Source organism: Protopterus annectens, chromosome 1.part1 (assembly GCF_019279795.1).
Source record: "Protopterus annectens isolate FY-2018-M chromosome 1.part1, PAN1.0, whole genome shotgun sequence".
Taxonomy (NCBI): domain Eukaryota; kingdom Metazoa; phylum Chordata; order Ceratodontiformes; family Protopteridae; genus Protopterus; species Protopterus annectens.
Window position 1 is genome coordinate 963,733,403 of NC_056726.1, and position 6,593 is coordinate 963,739,995.

Sequence of the window (6,593 nt, forward strand, 5' to 3'; positions counted from 1 at the left end):
GCATGCACCCAACCATGTAGGTGCAGCAACACCATTGTATAAGTCTAAAAGGTGGATGACCTCATAAGGGGATGTATTATGAATGCTGTAAGCTTATTGGAGCTCTGTGGTCCGTGTTTGCCCTTAGCTAAGCACAGCTAAGGAAGGGGGTGTGTCTGAGGCTGCTTAGCAGTATTTAAATTGCCTAAATGGGTGTGCGCACTGTACACTGGGTTTTAAACAACAAAAGAACCCCCAGGAAATAGCAGCTTTGTTCACAGCTGAGCACTGGGTATGTGCGGCATGCCTCAGGGCTTAAAAAGGAAGGTAATGGGAAGGGAAAAGAGCAATAGGAAGGCAATCAAGTAGAACTAGCATAGCTGGCAGGTGAAATGTATCAGAATCAGACAATTACACATGGAACAGCCTAGCACACTACTATAAAATATGCAAACATCTTTCAGTCATTTTTTCCCACAAACTCTACACCACCGGTGTACACAGACAGGGAAATTTTACCTGACAAAACTAACAAAATGTTAGGGGCTGCTGTCGCTCTCATAAATCAATATGTGCAAGAGGCTGAGGGTGGTGAAGATGTGAATACTAATGAACATCCCACAGTGAGGAGGAAGAGAAGAGGGTACAGTCCCAGGGTAACCTACCAGGGGCTACATGAGTTGGAGATAGTAGAGTGCTATAGGGTGGACAGGGACATTCTACAGCAAATTGCTGAGCTGTGCCGGCCATGCCTCACGCACAGAACCAACAGGGGGATCCCATCCCAGTGGATACCGAGGTATGTGTAGGCTTAAGAATACTAGCCACAGATACCTTCCAAAGGGCAACTGGGTATTCATGGGGATCTCACAGGCATCAGCATCCAGGGTACTCCACCAGTTCCTGGATGCCATGTCAGCACATGCCGGTGAGCACATATATTTCCTCAACACCTGTGAGGCATTGACCAGCAATATGCTTCTCTTCCACCAAATAGCAGAATACCCTGAGGTAGTGGGTGCTATAGACTGCATGCACATACACATCAAAGCACCATCCTGTGAGTGGGATAGGGACTAAACACACCGCAAGGGCTTCCCCTCCATCAATTTCCTGGTCATGTGTGATGCCCAGGGTATTATCTTGAATGTGTATGCTGGCAGCCCTGGAAGCTATCACAACTCCCACATCTGGCACATGACAAAGCTGTACCAGTCATCTGCCAGTGGGGACATCCCATATGGCCACCTAGTGGGGGAAGCTGACTATGCACTGGAGCCGTGGCTGATGACACCCCTCAGAAATGCACACACACCTGAACAAGAACTCCATAATGAGGAACACGCACAAACCAGAATCATAATATAGCATGTGTTTGGGATGCTCAAGTCACGGTTCCACTGTCTGGACATATCCAGTGGATCCTTGCAGTACTCTCCAGCTACATGTGCACAAATTTTCATAGTATATGCCATGCTACACAATATGATCCTGCCGAAACAGCTGCAGCAGGAACAGCAGTGGGCAAGGCCACACAGCCCCCCACCATTGCCAAGGTCATCACAGGCACAGAGTGACTCAGATGAGAAGCTACTTGAGCCTGCCATGTAGGTAGAAGGAGGCATGCCCAGTATGCCCAGGCCTTTGCAAAGACACAACACATAGCGCATACATTGACCCAGTAGGGACCCAGGGAATAATATCTCTTTCTGACTTGCACATACAGTAAAAGGGATGCCAATCATGACACTACCTGTGCTTTACCACGTATAGAGAGTGTACTATGTGCATCCGACATAGTCAGCCCTCCAGCACCATCCTCAATACTGGCCAGCCACAAGGTAAGTCACTCTTCTTATCAATTACTGAATGGAGTAGTATGTTCTGATAGTTGTATCTATGGTATGGACGTGAGCATGCAAGGGAATTTGCTAGCTGAATGGGATGGCAGCAGATAGTGGACACCTATATGGGCAGCATGAAATCCATAGCAAATACTGGTGTCAACATACTAGGCAGTACTAGACAAGGTAACAAATCCCACTGCAGTGCATGTGGTGGCCCAAATATGTGTCCATAGGACACATACATGCATGTCAGTGAGGCTCACATACCCACCACCAGCCTCAGCCAGCAGGACAGGTGTAGATGACCATAATGAAAGACTGGGATAAGGCCTCCAATTGATGGCAATGGTGAACAGCCCCCTCCAGACCTACACAGACAGACTACAACAGGTCTGGCACTTGTATGTTTGTTCTGAAGGGTAAAAAGTCTGAAACTGAAATGTAGGTCAATAAAACCTAAGATCTGGACTCTACTGACATGCCTCCAGTCTGCATGATAGGTCAAAATACAATATGAAATGGAAGCCAACAGAGTACCTGAAATACCAGTACAGTCATAACAAATGTTTAAAGTCATCAGGTGTCCCCCCTCCCATAATCCTATGTAGAAATGCAGTAACATGTAAGTGTGAGGAGTAATATCAGTGGAACACAGACTACCTGAGCTGGCCCAATCTACAGGATAGATTATTGTATGTGTACAAGATGCAGGGGTCTGTTTGTTAGGTTGCTGTGTGTTTAATATTGTCTGGAAGTGGTCAGCATGTAGGCATGGAGGGTTGTGTCTCGGTGGCCTATGGGCAGTACTGTGGTTGAAAAGGCCATGTTCTGACAACTGCAGTGCCAACCACAATGCTTCTCAGTAATATCCATTTCAGCAGTAGTCCATACTCACTGTCCAGATGTCAATATCTGTCACAGTCTGAAAGATGGAAATGCCATGAATGTGGGCCCATACATACACACAATACACATGTGGGAGTACCCTAGACAGAATGCATAAAATGTAACTGTCAACTGCACACAACTTTGGAATTGTACATACAGGCTAGCAGCACATTAATTGTCCTTGTAGTATGGAATACTGATGTAGTCTGACCAATCACTGGCAGACCACAAAGGCACAGTTATGAAGTAATGAGAGACTGCCTATGTCTCCGCACAAGGCAGCATAAGGGGAAAGTCCCAGGTATATATGTGAGTCAGCTGCAAGTAGCTTCCATATCACACATGCACTCAGCTCACCCTACCATCAGCCATAGGTTTATCACAGGTCATATCCTTGCTGTTGGGAATGAGTACAGTATGACCCCACTTCTGTATGGGAATACCCACAGAATGCAGCATGCTGAAGAGGTGTCCCATGCAGGTGTGTCCCTAGCTGTAAGCAGCACCCTGCTTGCATCCAGACCAATGGATCAATATGAACAGGAACTGTTGCCATTAACACCTCGCACACTTATCCTGTCACCTCAGGGGAATCCACTGGCTCACAGCCTGGGAATGTAGGAGTGACAGAAAGCACTGGCCTGCTACAGATGGTCTGCATCACTAACAAATGGCCTACAGTCCTCTGTCAAAGGCCTGTGCATCACCTGTAGTGCCAATGTATGGTACCTCATGGGGTCCCAACTAGCAACCCAACACAATCAACAGAGCACAAATGCAAGGCCATGTTGACAAATCCCAGTAACATGCCCAGCATGTTCTACTGCATGAACTGTGGACCAATCCATAAAGAACGCTGGGATGAAGGGCCAACTATAGGGATACTTCTCAGATATTGTTTGCATAATGTCAGGAAGAGGATAGAATAAAAGAGTGTGGGGGCATAGAAGCATGGACATCATGGAGTGTATGAAGTCTGAAGCTCTGATGTATGCCCATATTACCCCTGCCTGCAAACCCAGTTATGGGTGGCTACAAACCTGCTCGTAAACAACAATGTGAAGGGAAACTGAGCAGATATATAAGCCCTGCCTCTGGGTAACCTGGGTGAATCTGTACAGCTGAGAGGTATGGCCACAGCAAGATATGGCCATTCTGTTGAGTCAATATATGTACAAGAAGGGGATCCTTAGCCACCATAGTACCAAGGTGCTGAACCAGTAACACAGACCCATCAACAATTGTCTGCAGCTATCCCTCCAGAATGGCATGAGTGTGCAAGAATTTGTAGGCTGCAGACCACAATACTGTACTCAGCTTCATTCATCTTGTATTTCCCAAGAAATAACTGAGCAAATAATTATATCTGTCAGTAGTTGATGACATAATACATCACAGTGTAAAACAGTACATATGTCTGAATATCTCTGCTAACAACAACCATGTAACACAAGCAGCACAGACAGCAATAGTTACAGTATCCCACTATGTGTCATCCATTGTGACTCCATATTGTCAACCTATCTACAGATATCCTGCAGAAACAGGTTGCTAGCTGTATGTGTAGAACACCAAACCATGGACTGGAGTAAAACCCTACCTGGAATGGATTCACACACTCAATACAGAAGGTCATACTGGGCATACTCCTACACTAAGAGAATGAAGCCCATGTTTGACAACACAGTGGACTATACATATCTGTCACTCGCAGATGTCTCTGCACACACACCAAATTGTACACCATTCATGCTTCACGCACACATTGGATAGGAATACTCACAAGTATCCAAGGCCAACACACTATAATATGTCAAAATACACACACACAGATGTAGGGAAGAGAGAGACAGACAGTGACAGAGAGAATGCCATTATTAGGCCTGTCCCACCTACTACACATCCAATTGGCCGATATCACATGATGTGATGATGTTAATCACTGTAGACATTCCTTTTGGTAGCCCACAGACCTATAGTGTCTGTGGTGCTTGTGATAATTCATCTAGCATTTGTATACTCAGTCCTGTCAAATGTAAAGTTGTGTGTGACTGAGTGTGTGTGTGTGTGTGTGTGTGTGTGTGTTTCCAGAGGAATGATTTATGGCCCATTCACACACACTGCACTTGCCATTGCCCATGTTAGTACTCCTGCTGATGTCAGTAACCTTGAAATAACTCTTTGGCCAAGTCTCAGCCCTATAAACTATGTGGTGCTCATGATAAGTGTGTAATACTATAGTGTAGCAAACTAGTTAGGTAAGAGTTCTAATCCCAAACTGTGTGTGTGTGTGTGTGTGTGTGTGTGTGTGTGTGTGTGTGTGTGTGTGTGTGTGTGTGTGTGTGTGTGTGTGTGTGTGTGTGTGTGTGTGTGTGTGTGTGTGTGTGTGTGTGTGTGTGTGTGTGTGTGTGTGTGTGTGTGTGTATGTATGTGTGTGTGTGTGTGGATGAATGATTTTGAGGCCATTCACTCTCACTACACCTCCCATTTCCCTACTTTAGCTCACCTACTGATGTCAGTCACCTTGAAATAACCCTTTGGCTAAGTCCCAATCCTATAAGCTACGTGGTGCCTGTGATACGTGTGTAATACTATAGTGTAGCAAACTAGTTAGGTAGGAGTTCTCATCTTAGACATGGCAACTGTTAAACTGTGTGTGTGTGTGTGTGTGTGTGTGTGTGTGTGTGTGTGTGTGTGTGTGTGTGTGTGTGTGTGTGTGTGTGTGTGTGTGTAGATGAATGATCTTGAAGCCATTCATACTCACTACACCTCCAATTGCCCTACTTTAGCACATCTGCTGATGTCAGTCACCTTGAAATAACCCTTTGGCCAAGTCATAGCCTTTTAAGTTATGGGGCATTCATGATAACTGCGTAATACTGGAGTGTAGCAAACTAGTTAGGTAGGAGTTCTAATCCTGGCTCTGGCAACTGTGATAATGGGTGTTTGTGTGAGAGAGTGTGTGTGCCTTTGATGATACCTGATTTTATGGACATTCATACTTACTACTCTTCCCTTACCCTCCCTTTTGCACTGCTGAAGTTACTCACCTTTAAAGATACCTTTGGACAGCCCTCCCACAAATAAGCTCCATGGTGCTTGTGATTTCTGTGTAATACTATAGTGTAGCATACTAGCTAGGTGGTAGTTCTTATCCTGGTTGTGGCAACTGTGATAATGTGTGTGTCTTTGTTGACACCTGATTTTCTGGACATTTACTACTCTCCCGTTACCCCTCCTTTAGCACTGCTGCTGATGTCACTCACCTTCAAAGATACCTTTGGACAACTCTCCAGTATATAAGCTTCATGGTGAATGTGATAACTGCATAATACTCTAGTGTAGCAAACTAGTTAGGTAGGAGTTCCAATCCTGATTCAGGCAACTATGTAAATGTGAGAGATTGTGAGTATCCTTCTAGAGACCAGATTTTGTAGTCATTCACACTTACAACAGTTCCCTTACCCCTCCATTACCACTGTTGCTGATGTCATTCAGCTTCAAAGATACCTTGGCATAGCTCTCCAACATGTACGCTCCATGGCATGTACCATAAATGCAAAACAATGTAGTAGCAATAGCTACATAGGTATGGGTTTGAATCTCATCTGTGGCAAGTGTTTGTGTGTACATATGTCTACATATGTATGTCCGAACCTCAAAGATTTGGGCCCCGTTTACACCCAGTACACATCTCAGTGCCTAACTTTAGCAGTCCTGCAGATATCATCCACCTTAGAAGTACCCGCTGCCAACATTAAACCATGTAAGGTCAGTGGTGCATGTGGTAAGTGCGTAACATAATGGTCCAAAAAACTGTTAGATAGAGGTTTGAACCTCACCCCTGGTAAATGTGTGTGTAGGGTAAAATATTTTTTG